Genomic DNA, 14407 nt, shown 5'->3' on the forward strand with positions numbered 1-14407 from the left:
TGACCCATGAACAGGCAAGGACTGGAGATTATATTCACCACAGACGTGGTGCTCCAAAGGATCTGTTCCTGTGCTGCTTTTATGTAGAGCGGCGCCTCAGTGCATTGTCTGGAGCTGCTGTAGGTGGGGCAACTGTTGCCGAGAGGCCACCTGTTATAAATACGTGGCAGAGCAATGGTTATCTTCTGTACCTATAATCCCCCATGCAGCTGGAACCACTGCGTTTCCCAGAACGGTTCCAACTGTGTGGGGGATTATGGGTAGGGAAGACGGCTATTGCTCTGCTGTGTATTAAGCCACTGGTGCTGATGAGTGGCTCGAAGGGTGAGGCGGTCTGGTGAGGTGTTGGAGCAGCTGATAGGAATGTCACCGCTGACAGGGCTGTCACAGTCCACACAGACCGCCCCGTGATGGCTCCCAACGGCCGCCTCTGCCCTGACAGCCCCCGCCAGCTGCCCCTGCCCTGAGGGGATCGTGGAGGTAAGTCTCCTGATGTAAAGGTGAATCTCCACCTTAACACTCGTGTTTTTGATTGTATGAAAGGGCCTATTGTCACCAAAATGCTCCCCCACAGAGAAATCTGTCACCTGACCAGGTTCATTATCTAGTACTAGATCCAGAATGACCTCTCCTCTCGTCGGCTAGTCCACATTCTGTGTCAGGAAACCTTCTTGGACAGGGGGCATGGCAAGATGGCATAAGATGAAGACGTGGGAAATCACCTCTCCCTAATTGGACTGTATAAAACCCGAAATTACTGGACTGAATAAAAGTGTGAATAATTTGGAAAAGTTTTTTTTAGCGTCTAAAGATGAAAGGAGGGAAGAAAAGAAAAGTACAGCAATCTAAAAAAACTGTATTTCAAAGTGTTGGAAAAAATGGAAGAAGCTGGGCCTACTAGACAGTTGAAGCCTCAGAATCATTTTTCGATGGAGCTGAAATCCCAATGTATATCTCTGGCAAGGATGGGGGGGAGCATCGGCATCCTCCGTACGCGGAGTGGCGCAAGATGGCGCCGGCATGTCACTGGCGTCGGTCCAGGACGTTCATGAGGATGCTGCGACGTGCACAGCCAGTCGCGTGGCAGATCATGGGGCACCCTAGGGGCACAAGCCTGAACACGTTATTGCATCCTTGGACACATTGGAATGTAGTGATGCGCCGTTAACGGAGACCCACTTTCGTGCAGGCAGTGCTGTGGGCACGTGCACAAATACATGCGTGCGTGAAGTTCTCGATCGGGTCTGGGCTGCGGGTCCAATGAGGTCAGCCCAGCGTGGAGAGGGGTCCAGACCCGCAGCCAGGCGGCCAGAGAAGAGGTTTTAATACCTGATGAGGAAGAAGTTAAACAGATTGAACTTTTGGATGAGGAAGATCAAGAATTGTTAATAGCTGCTGCCAATGTGATTGAAGGTAGGCCCAGAACATTAAAGGCACCTTACAAGTCACCAATTATAATGAGTCCATCACCAGGCCCCAATGTAGTGACAATGTTTGAAGAACTAACAAAACAAAATGACAATACGATGGAGTATATGTCAAACAGTTTTCATAGTATCGATGAACAGTTGGCTGACATTAAAGTTAGAATATCTGATATGTCAGGAGAAATTGCCTCAATGAAACTAAATGTTAGTAGTACCTGCCAGCTGTTGATGTTGTTCAAGAGAGAGTGAAGAATGTTGAAGATAGAGTCGATCAAATTGAAGAGTCGTTTACTGGATGGCAAGTTGAGAAGAGAGACTTTTTGCAGAAAATTGACTCATTGGAGAATCAGTCATCAAAATAATATTAAAATAGTGGGTCTTCCAGAGAGTATTGAAGGAGCGACTCCTACAAGATTTTTTAAGGATTGAATTCCAGATATGTTGGTGACTGAATATTTTCCAGAAGGTTTAGAATTAGATAGAGCGCACTGTGCCTTAAGAAAGAAACCTTTCCCAGGTCAATCTCCAAGAGCAGTATTGATTAGATGTCTTAGATATCAAGATCAGGAGATGATTTTACATTTGGTAATTCAGCAAGCTCGTTTGGTACAGGATAGTTAAGGTTTTTTCTATGCAGATTTAAGTCAAGAGGTTATTGAGAGGTGCAAGGAGTTTAATCCAGCTAAGGCAGTGTTGTGGAAGAAAGGGTATAGATATGCCTTTTGATATCTGGAGATTTTGAAGGTATTCTATGGGCAATTTCAGTTGCAATTTTTTCAAAAGGCGCAAGATGCTTTAACTTTTGCTAATTCTTTGCCAGTTTTCAAGTTGACTCAATATTTCTCTACAAAACCTGTGGTGAACAAAGACAAGACGGAAAATGGAAAAGGGAACAAAAAGCTGGAAACTGAACAACTGATGGATTTAGAGGAGGATCCTCAAGTTCTATCTGAGTCATAAATGGACTATATATTTAATTACTGTGAAGTCTGGTCAGGGGGAGGAAGACTACCCAGTTGTTTCCAAAGACGTCAGCACTGGTGGTATTAACACCACACTCGGTTAATAGAGGGGGGCACTGCTCTAGCAGTTTTTTTTTGGGGGGGGGATAATTTTGTTTTAGTTTAGTTTTTAGGTTTTATTACATATATATCACACACACACACACACACATATATATATATAAAAAAAAGGAGTTTTTTTTCTGGAGTCTTTATTTTAATATTGAATTTTTTGTGTGACATGCCCGAATTGTAGTTGTTAATATATCTAATTTGAATTTTGTAACTTTTAATGTTAAAGGTTTGTATAATCTGATAAAAAGGAAGGAAGCGTGTGTTGGCTTATATTAAGAAAATGAAAGTGGATATAGCTTTTTTATAAGAAACTCATTTGACTGAAAAAGAACATTTAAAATTAAAAAGGGATTGGATTGGACAGGTTATTGCATCTTCCTTTAATTCTAAGGCTCATGGAGTTGCTATTTTAATTCATAAAAAATTGCCTTTCATATTGGAATCAGTTTTAGAGAAGGGAAGGGTACTGATGGTTAATTGTAAAAAATTTCTGAAGCTTGGACATTGTTAAATATTTATGCTCCTAATGTAGATGATGAACAGTTCATTACTGAGGCTTTTATTGGATTGAATCAAGCGAAATTAAAAAGGTATTACAAACTATGCCTAATGGAAAAATCACCCAGAGAAGATGGATTTATATTGGAGTTTTATAAGGAATTTTACGATTTATTACTTCCAATATTTTGACGAGTATTTACACAAGCTTCTGAAACATTTTCTCTTCCGGAATCTTTTTGATTAGTTATTCCAAAAAAAGATAGAGATCCTTTGAAAGTAGTGTCATATAGACTGATTTCTCTGTTAAATGCAGATTATAAAATTGTGGCTAAAGTGTTGGCAAACAGAATTGCAAAATATTTGCCACAACTGATTGATGTAGATCAAGCAGGCTTATTAAAAATCATTATTCAGCTGATAACATTGTTAAATTAGTTACATTAATTAATGGATATAAAAAATCAACGTAACTTACATTTAATAGCGTCCCTGGATGCTGAAAAGGCTTTTCATCAAGTTGAGTGGCATTTTTTCTTTAAAGTTTTAGAACATTTTAGATTTGGTCCACTTTTATTGGTTGGGTAAAAGCTTTATATAATAATTCTTCAGCTAAAGTGGTGACAAATGGACAAATTTCATCATCATTTAATTTATCAAGGTCAACTAGACAAGGCTGCCCGTTAACTCCAGCTTTATTTGCTTTGGCTATTGAACCATTGGCTCAATTTATTAGACAGAATATCAATATTAAAGGTATAAGAGTAGGAGAATTAGAATATAAAATTAATTTATTTGATGATGATGTGTTAATATATTTAACAAATCCCAAAGAATTTTTAGTATATTTGCAGAAATGTTTGGAACAGTACGGGAAAATGTCTGGATATAAAGTTAATTGGGATAAGAGTGAATTATTACCAATTTCAAATGATCACTCATTTTCATTGGTCGGATAAGATAAAGTATTTGAGAGCGATAGTAAATGGGGAGTATCGACAGTTGTATTAATTGAATTATATACCTGTATTGAAAACATTTAAGGCAGATTTTAAGAAGTGGTAAGATTTACCTTTGACTTTGATGGGACAGGTGAATTGTATTAAAATTAAAATATTTCCCCATATACAATATCTTTTTTCAATCTATTCCGTGTTCTCTACCAAAGGCTTTTTAAAAAAGGAATTATATGCTTCAATTCATTTGTTTTTATGGAAAAGTAAATTATCTAGAGTCCCTTTGTAAAAGTTGCTTGAGGCGGCTTGCAGTTACCAAATTTTCAGAATTATTATGAAGCAGCACAATTTAAATTTATTAATCTAATGTCAGACAGTGAACAAATGGGCTAAAGCTGAATTGTCACAGATATCAGAGAGTAATGCTAATTATTTTATATATAAATGGAGACCAAATTTTTAAAAGACTTGTAATGTATATGTACTTAAACAGTTATTGGAAATTTGGTATAAGAGAGATCATATGATTGGAACTAAGGGTAAAATTTCTGCTCAGACCCCTATTTATCAGAATAAGATTGTTCCGTTTTCGATAGATAGTTGATATTTAAAGGATTGGGAATGGAAGGGTATTAGAATGGTGGGAGACTGTTCCGAGAAGGGTGTTTTTCTTTCTTTTGCCCAATTGCAAGGGAAATTTGGGATATCAGCGAATTCAATATTTGCTTATTATCAAGTGCGAGCTTTTTTAAAAATAAAATTTGAGACAGGAATTTAAACTTCTTAATTTGACTAGGTTTGAAAAGTTGATTATGGAAACTTTGTAAAAAGGATTTATATCAGAAATGTATGCATTGCTCCAAGATAAGATGAATAAACTTGGTGTTTTTAAAATAAAAGGTAAATGGGAGAAGGAATTACAACTTTTTATATTGGAGGAAGATTGGGTAAAAATGCTGTAACTAGGTTAACTATAATTTTCTACAGTTATATTTGACACCAGGAAAGTTGAAACAATATGGTTTTAAGGATTCAGATTTATGTTTTCAGCATGGAACATCTTGACATTCAGTTTGGTCTTGTGAAAAGGTGCAAAGTTTTTGGGTGAAAATTAGAGAATTTTTAGAACGTTTGTACAATATTTAGTTATAGTTGATCCTTTATTCTTTTTATTGGGATTTATGACAAATCTAAAAATGAGATTAGGATTGGATAAATTTCAAATTAGATTCATTCGCTTGGTCCTAGCTGTAGCTTTAAAATGTATTGCGGTAATATGGAAAGATGATGTCAAGATAAATATTCAAAGATAGCACAATGAGTTGAAATCATGCATTTATTTAGAAAAAAATAACATAATTTACATAATAATTATTCTTTTTTTACTAAAATGTGGGAACCATACTTAAAATATATGGGTTTGAATATATGCTAATTATTTTTTTTTATAACAAAAAGGCACTCATTTTTGCAACTTAACCATTGATACTTGTAAAGGCTCCAATATTATGTAGAGGTAGGTGTAGTTTGGGATTTTTTTGTAATGGGGTGGTTGGGTGGGTGAAGGGGTAGAGTACTAATTTATCATTATGTACTTTATGAATAATGTATTGTAATATGGATTTTTAAAATATACATTTCTGTATTTTATATACATGTACACGATCCTTTATCCGGACTTCTAAAATCCATAAAGCTCCAAAATCTGATAAGTGGGGAGAGAGGCGTCCAGCACCTGAGGGAGGCAGCTGGGCGTTTGGCGCTTGGGGGAGGAGGTCGGTGCTTGGGGGAGGTGACCAGTGCTTGTGGGAGGCGGCCGAAGGACCGGTGCTTGGGGGAGGCGGCCAGCATTTGGGGGAGGCGGCCGGGTGGTCGGCGCTTGGGCGGTTGGCGGTTGGGGAAAGCGGCTGGTGCTTGGGGAAGGCGGCCGGTGCTTGGAGAGGCTGCCGAGGGACCGGCACTTGGGGGAGGCGGCCGGGCGGTCGACGTTTGGGAGAGATCAGTGCTTGGGAGAGGTGGCCGAAGGATCAGCGCTTGGGGGAGGCGGCCGAAGGATCAGCGCTTGGGGGAGGCGGCCGAAGGATCAGCGCTTGGGGGAGGCGGCCGGGTGGTCGGCGTTCAGGGGAGGCCGGTGCTTGGGGGAGGCAACTGAGGGACCGGCACATGGAGGAGGCGGCCGAGGGACCGGCGCTTGGGGGAGATGGCCGGGCGACTGGATTGGGGTGGGGGTAGATACGGCAGCACAATTCGGGTAGGCTTTCCAAAATCTGGAAAAATCCAAAATTCGGAACACACTGTTCCCCAAGGGTTCCGGATAAAGGATCGTGTACCTATATTATAAATAAAGTTATTTAAAAAAGGAATCTTTCTTGGACATACCTGACAAATTCTGCTCCATCTAGCCTACAGGTGCAGTCAGAATTTGGGAAGTTGAAGTCTCCCATAACAACAATCGTACCTACTAATCAGTGTCCCGAGAACTATTTGAGGGCCTATAGACTACTCAGAGTACACTAATTGCTTCCTTCCTGTTTCTAACTTCCACCCACTCCGACTCAGTAGACAATGCCCTCCCTTTCTGCAGCTATATTATCCCTGATTAATAATGCTACTCACCAAATCCTCTGTCTTACCTCCCTTCCTATTCCTTTTAAAACATCTGAACCCTGGTTCCTAATTCAGCCAATCCTGTCCTTGTGTTAACCAAGTCTCTGTAATGGCCACCTCATTGTAATTCCATGTCCTGATCCATGTTCTAAATTTATCTCCCTTATTCTTAATACTTCTTAGATTGAAATAAATACATTTCAAACCCTCCAACTGATTACCTTTATGCTTCTTCTGCTGCTCAACATCTTGGTAAATCTCTTCTGAACCCTTTCCAAAGTTTCTACATCTTTTCTGCAATGGGCTGACCAGAACTACACACAAATTCCATTTCCCTCCACCCTTCCAAACTTTCCAGCTGATCCACGTCCCTCTGTATCCTTTCTTCATTATCCACAGCTCTGCCAATTTTCATGTTGTCTGCCAACAGGCCAATCATACCACTTACATTCTCATCCAAGTCATTTACATATAACTGCATTACAAACTAACAAAGTGGAGTAGGTTTCAATGGGTTGACACACATTGTTGGCCAAAGGGCCGATGTAGGCTTAATCGAACCATCTTGGGAAGTTCTGAGTGATGTCATGACGTCACAATGCGATGACATCATTGGGAACGTGCGAGGTTTTAAAAAGCTGCAGGTTACTGTTTGTGTAACATCTTTTACTGAACTTCTACTCGACGTCTGGTTATTTTCTCGTTCTTCATTTCACACTGCGACACAGTTGCTACAGCTACACTGTACTGTTCTATATTCTGAAGCAGTGGTTCTCAACCTTTTTCCTTCCATTCACATACCACTTTAAGTAATCCCTATGCCATCAGTGCTTTATGATTAGTAAGGGATTGCTTAAGGTGGTATGTGGGTGGAAAGTGAAGGTTGAGAATCACTGCTCTTGACCCAATTGTTTCTGAAATATTTTGCTTAAGAAAAATTGTCATTGGTCCACTTCCTTTGAAGTTATGAAACCATGTATATAACGAGTCAATTAGGCATGACTAAAACAGTGGATTTCAAACTTTTTCTTTCCACCCACATACCACCTTAAGCAATCCCTTTATCACAGAATACCTATGGCAATATCAATATAACATCCCAACTTCTGTTCTCAATACTTTGATTTATGAAGGCCAATGTTCCAAAAGCTTTATGATCTTTTCTCCCTATTGTATCACTTTCAATGAATTATGTATTCCCAGATCCCCATGTTCTACTACACTCCTCAATTCCTGTTTACCATGCAAGTCCTACGCTGGTCCTTCCTTTCAAAGTGGAACACCTCATATTCTACATTAAATTGCATCTGCCATTTATCAGCCCATATTTTCAGCTTTCAAGATCCTTCTGCAATCTCGAAAGCCTTCCTTACTGTCCACTACACCCCCAATCTTAATGTCATCTGTAAATTTTCTGATCCAATTGACCACACTATCATCCAGAGTATTGATAGAGATGATAAACAATAGACCCAGTGCCAATCCTTAAAGTACACCACAGGCCCCCAGAGAGGCAATAATTTCCTCCACTCTCTGCCTTCTCCTCCAAAGCCAATATCTAATCCAGTTTAATACCTCATCCTGAATATCGAGCAACTGAACCCTCTTCACAAACCTCCCATGCAGGACCTTGTCAAAGACCTCATTAATGTCTGCATTCATTTTCTCAGTACTGCACAAAGACCGATGAGCGTGGATTGATACACATGTAGGAAAGAGGCAGGAGGATTAAAAGCCAAAAGATGTTCACCAATCTGTTTCTGAAGATGTGATCTTAGTTTTGTAAAACAATTAAAAAAGGCACGCAGTTCAGAATATCCCTTTGCTCCTTAATTATGCTTTCCTTTCATTTGCTCCATCTTTGTTCTGAAGAGTACAATTCCATTCGCATACAATTATTGATTATAATAAATAGGATAACAAGCCAAACACGCTCACAAATATAATAATTTATTTAATGACAGAACAAAAGAATTCTGCACATTATAGGGCTAAAAAGTGGTTGAATTTACATGAAGCAATACAAAACATTCTTGTTACAGAAGACATTTTAAGTAGCAGAAGAGTACAACGTTGAAGCTCATCACAACAGTTTATTATAAACTGAGTGGTGCCATTGTTGAAATAAAGTGAGGTATTTGTTCACATGATCTCTGATGTAAACCTGAGTGGTTTTCTTATCGTGTAACTACAGTTTACTTAAGGTGATGTTTCCCATTAGTTTTACAGTAGGTTACAAACCTAGAGCAAGAAAGATATGTTAATGCAGACTTGATGTCATCTCATTCATTAAGCTGAATCCCCTCAATAATAACAGAAAATACTGAGAAACCATGTGACTCCAATTCTCACTATGTTTGTTGATCACTGAGTTGATGGCAGGGTCATGACCCATCTGCTGCAGTAACACTGAGCCTTGGTTATGGCAGAATATTCTCAGAGCAGCGCAGTTCCATTATAAAGTCTTCTGTTTTCATGGTTGTTTTTCTAATGCATGACCTCAAACCAGTGCAGGGTCATCCCTGGACTGACACAGCCACACGAGTTTAAACCCAAAATCAGTGTAACATTTGAAACTGACATCGTTGTGTGCACACTTCAGAATGTCAAGTCTGTGACTTCCAAGAACTGAGAGCAAGTGCCTGAATCATTGGGAGGATGAACTCTGCCCTTTTGGGTTTTCATTAACTATAAATGCTGAAACACTTCATTTTAGTTCTCAACCATCTCATTAGTTCCCTCACTTGCAGCAAAGTCCAGGTGGACACACATTGATAAAGTGTTGTGCAAACTAAGAGCTGACATACCAAGAGGGAGACTCCCAGAATCTGAGGTCCCTGCACCAGCACTGTCCATCAAAAATGGGAAATCAAGCATGATCCATGGTTCTGCATTGCTCTCTGAGATGCAGATACTTCGAGGGCTAAAATCATTCTTCAGAATTCCCCTTTATTCTGATGGAGAAATAACTCCATCAACAAAGCTGGCAAATATTAACAGGTAACCAAATCTGTGGCACTGCATGAGGTACAAATGGTGCAGGGTGCCTGGAGTAACTGAACTGAAGAGGTTTCTGGGGAGGCGCTGGTTCGTTTACAGCTGCAACCACCAGACTGGATTCTCGAGCTACCGATGTGCTCTGCATGGCAATGTGATAGTCTAATTTCATCAGGAAAATAGAATATTTGTGCCTTCATAACAACTCTAAAACCTAAAATGCACAGATGGTTAGCACCAAACAACCTGTATTGAACAATAACATGGTTTTATGCAAAACTGTTATGAAACCAACTTACCTCAGCACAAGTTAATAAAGCTCCTTAATGTGCAAATGAGTGTCAGAACTGGGTGTTAAAATTGGGGAGGTAGTGATAATATCAATGTGTAGAAAGTATTGCTGTGACTCGACACTCGCTCCTCAGAGGAATGACGGGAACCATCAGATTGGCATAGGTCCTGGCACAGTAACGTAGCTTTTGTCTCCATGGTGCCACACCATGGGATTGCAGTGCAAGATTGTGCCTATAGACCAGTCTCTCTAACAGCAGATGCTGAGAGAACATGATCCCAATGTCCTCAGCAGCCAGGATCCAATCTCAGGCATTTCAATAGTGAATATATGCAAATTTCAGAGTTAAAATCTGAAATAAACACAAAGTGCTGGAAAAAAAAAATCCACAATCTGTGGGAGAGAAACAGAGCCAATTCTTCACACATCAGAAATGGGAGGGAGAGAGAGAGAGAAGAAACTACACAAGAACCTCCAACCTACTCCTCATATCTGTGTGGCCTTAATATACGGTTACAAGATGCAGTGCGAGCAGCTCATCTTCCTCCAGGTACCTTGCAGCCTTCTCAACTCAACATCTAAATCTCCAAGTTTAATCAGAACCGATGTATCATCATCACCGGATGGTTTTAGATGCTGCCCTGCTCAGAATGTCTCAGAGCCCTGTCATCAATAACATCACACGGATCAGCTCTGGTACATTCACTCATTCAGCCTCAATCTAACTAATTTCTTATTGTCCTGAGCACAAAACATTAACTATTTCTCATTCAGGAGATGCTGCCCAACCTGCTCGGTGTTTGAACTGTTTGCAGTACTTTCATTGTTTCTTCTGTCGCAGATGCTGCGTGAACATCTAGATATTTGCAATGCTGGAGAAATTCAGCAGGTCAAACAGCATAATTTATTGGAGAGACTGTTTATTGTTTGTCCAATCATTTTGAATGGCACCCTAATTAAATCAAAGTGTTATACAGAAGATAAGGATGTATAGAGTTGGGGTGACGTATTAGCATGACTAGAGGATTGGGGTACAGGGGTGTTTTTCTGGTCAGCAATTGGTGGTAAGGCTGCAACTAGTTACGATACACCTACATGATCTGGAAGAGGGGACAGAGTGTATAATATAGTTTGCAGATGACACTAAACTGAGTAGGAAAGCAAATTGTGCAGAGGATACAGAGAGTTTGCAGAGAATTATAGACAGGTTAAGTGAGTGGGCAAGGGTTTGGCAGATAGAGTACAATGTTGGCAAATGTGAGGTGGAAGGAAAAATGGAAGATCAGAATACTTTTTAAATGACAAGTGATTGTTGCATGTTGCTGCGCAGAAGGACTTGGGAATGATTGTACATGAATCACAAAAGGTTGGTTTGCAGGTGTAGTAGGCTATCAAGAAGGCTTTTGTTACTAGAGGAATAAAATTTAAGACTAAGAAAGTTATGCTGCAATTGTACAAGGTATCAGTGAGGCTGCATCTGGAGTACTGCATACAGTTCTGGGGTCTCCTCACTTAAGGAAGGATTTACTGGCTTTGGAGGCAGTGCAGATGACGTTCACCAAGTTGATTCCAGAGTTGAGGGGGTTGGCTTATGAGGAGAGATTGAGGTCTGGGGCTATATTCAGTGGAATTTAGAAGAGTGAGATAGGTTCTTATAAAAACGTATAAAATTATGAAAGGCATAGATAAGATAGAGGTAGGTAAGTCGTTTCCATTGGTAGGGGAAACCAAAACTAGGGGACATAGCCTCAAAATTCAGGGTAGTAGATTTAGAATGGAGTTGAGAAGGAACTGCTTTTCCCAAAGGGTGGAGAATCTGTGGAATTTGCTGCCCATTTAAGATAAGGTTGGATAGATTTTTACATAGTAAAGGAATTAAAGGATATGGGGAAAAAAGCAAGTAGATGGAAATGAGCCTATAATCAGATCAGTCACAATCTCATTGAATGGCAGAGCAGACTCAATGGACCAGATGGCCCATTCCTGCTCCTATTTCTTATGATCTTAAAGCTGACTCAAAGGTAGCAACACCTGTTGTGTTTCACACATGTTCAATCCTCCTAAAAAAAATAAATAGCAAACATTCACTTGCAGCTTCCATATCAGTTCTGAAATGTTTCATTTTATGAAATAACATGATGGCATTACAGAATATGAATCAAATATTTTGTGCCAAAATATCGACCTTAGCATACCAAGCTGTTGCAATGACACAAGGTTCTGTAAAAGACTCATTTTCGTCACTTCATAAAAGTATCCTATCACTTACTTCTGGTCACCATGCCAGGCTTCAACACCAGTCAAAATCCGCTTCCTGCATGACAGGGGAGAGGCAAGGACCACTAAAAATAAAAGGGAGGTGTAACTACAATACCAAATGAGTACTTTAGATTCAAAAGTGTCAGTGGAATGCTCATTCAAAAGGGCATGCAAGGGCTCGCAGATAATTTGAATCAGTTAGCTTAAATACGGGAAGAAGACGTTTTCAGGAATAACCAGGGATAAAAGTTAGCAAGAGTTATAGAGCATGGAAACAGGTTATTCAGCCCACCACCATTTGTATTAATTCCATAGAGAAGGTAAAAGATACCCAGCAAAGATTTGTTGAAGACAAGTTGTGTTTAACTAAGCTAAAAAAAAATATTTTGATAAAATAATAAAGATTAATCAAAGGACTGCAGTAAATATCAGTACCATGTATTTTCAGAGAAGTTTGATAAATTTCCACATAAGACTGATGAGCAAAACAGAAGTCACTTTTTGGTCACATTTGTCTGTATCTGTTAGGTATGATGCCATCGCATGTACGTGATGATGTGACGACACATATGCATGCTTGTTAGAACACCATTTTAGAATACAAGTATCAATGAATCAACAACCTGCCACGTCTTTTCCTATTACGAAGCATGCTAAACGAGATTAGCAACGAGGATAGGATTCAAACCCACACGTGCAAAGGTAAGTATGAGATGTCCAACTAATAAAACAGAAAAATAATAAGAAGCAAAGCTCCAGAAAAATAAAATACATAAAAGAAAGGGAAGAAACCACAAAAACAATGGCTCTGAAGTGGACAAAGATGAGAAGAAACAAATCATGCACATCTGTGGAGTGGGCCAAAAGGAGCCGAATTTTTATGTTGATATCCAAATTAACAGCAAACCAGTGCCTATGGAATTGGATACTGAAGCAGCAGTTTCCCTGATGCCACTAACAATGAAAGAACACCTGCTACCACATGCAAAGATAATCCCAACTGATACTATGTTAAAAACTGTTACTGGGGAAGAAATACAAGTATTCGGGAAATGCAAAGTGCACGTTAAGTACAATGAACAAAAGCTAAACCAATCACCCCTCTACATCATGAACACCAAGGGGCTAGTGTTACTCAGATGCAATTGGCTAAGCCACCTTCAATTAGATTGATGGAAGATAGGAATGATAATCAGCCAAAAGAGAAAGGAAAATCAAGATGAACACCTAAAATGAACCACAGAACCCAAATTGGTTCAAATCTTGAAACGTTATTCGAAAAAGGTTTGGGGAAAATACAAGGCGTGTGAATCAAGTTACATTTGAAACCAGAAGCAGAACCCAAATTTTGCAAACCCAGAGCCGTACTTTTCGCAACAAAGGAGAAAACTGAATTTGAAATAAATAGATTGGAAAAAGAAGGAATATTAGAGAAAATTCAGTACACTGATTGGGCTACCCCAATCGTGCCAGTATGTAAAGCAAACAGAGAAATACACATCTGCGGAGATTACAAAGTAACCATGAATCAAGCATCACAAATTCCAGAACACCTAATTTCAAGAGCCAAAGAATTATTTCAAACACTAAATGGAGGACAAAAGTTCACGAAATTAGACCTGTCACAAGTCTACCAACAGATAGAACTGGATAATGACTCACGGAAATTGGTAACTATCAATACACATTTGGGATTATTCACATATACCCAGATGCCATATGGGACATCAGCGGCACCAGCCATTTTCTAAGCGCTCATGGACAAGCTATTACAGATACTCAAGGTAGGCTGCTACTTGGATGACATCATCATTACTGGTAAGGATGAAGCAGAACATCTAGTCAACCTGGAAATTGTTCTAGACTGACTGCAACAAATGAATGTCCGTCTATGGCAAGACAAGTGTGTATTCATGGCACCCTCAGTGACGTATTTGGGGTTCACATCAATGAGGAAGGAATACAAATGGACAAAAAAGGTACAGAATCAGTACAGAGAGCACTTTACTCCACCAATTGAACTACAATCATTTTTGGGTTTAGTGAACATTCCCAATATGTGGACATTATGTAGCCCTCTAAATCAACTGCTGAAGAAAAATCAAAAATGGTACTGGAACACAGAAATCAAACATGTCGAGGATAAATTAAAATTGCTACTAACGAGCAGTAACCATGTCTTAATCTATTACGATCCTGGCAAAGAACTGATACTGGCATTAGACGCGTCACCAGTGGGATTGCGGCAGTACTTTCAGAGAAAGCTGGAAAGTGAGAGCAAGCAGTGGCATATGC

The 14407-nt window shown here is 39.5% G+C and overlaps 1 protein-coding gene across 3 annotated transcripts in view; it reads right to left on the reverse strand.

The window, feature by feature from the left end:
* Positions 1–14407, reverse strand: part of LOC138757936 (polycomb group RING finger protein 3) — a 167780-nt gene that overhangs the window by 9890 nt on the left and 143483 nt on the right. The window contains exon 13 of one of the 3 annotated variants that reach the window (XR_011354000.1): positions 8501–12195. The exons of the other annotated variants lie outside the window; for them this stretch is intronic. The gene's annotated coding sequence lies outside the window, so the exon portion shown is untranslated. Of the gene's footprint in view, positions 1–8500; positions 12196–14407 lie in introns of those variants that run through there. 3 annotated transcript variants of the gene reach the window in all.

Source organism: Narcine bancroftii, chromosome 3, assembly GCF_036971445.1.
Source record: "Narcine bancroftii isolate sNarBan1 chromosome 3, sNarBan1.hap1, whole genome shotgun sequence".
In the NCBI taxonomy this organism is placed as follows: domain Eukaryota; kingdom Metazoa; phylum Chordata; class Chondrichthyes; order Torpediniformes; family Narcinidae; genus Narcine; species Narcine bancroftii.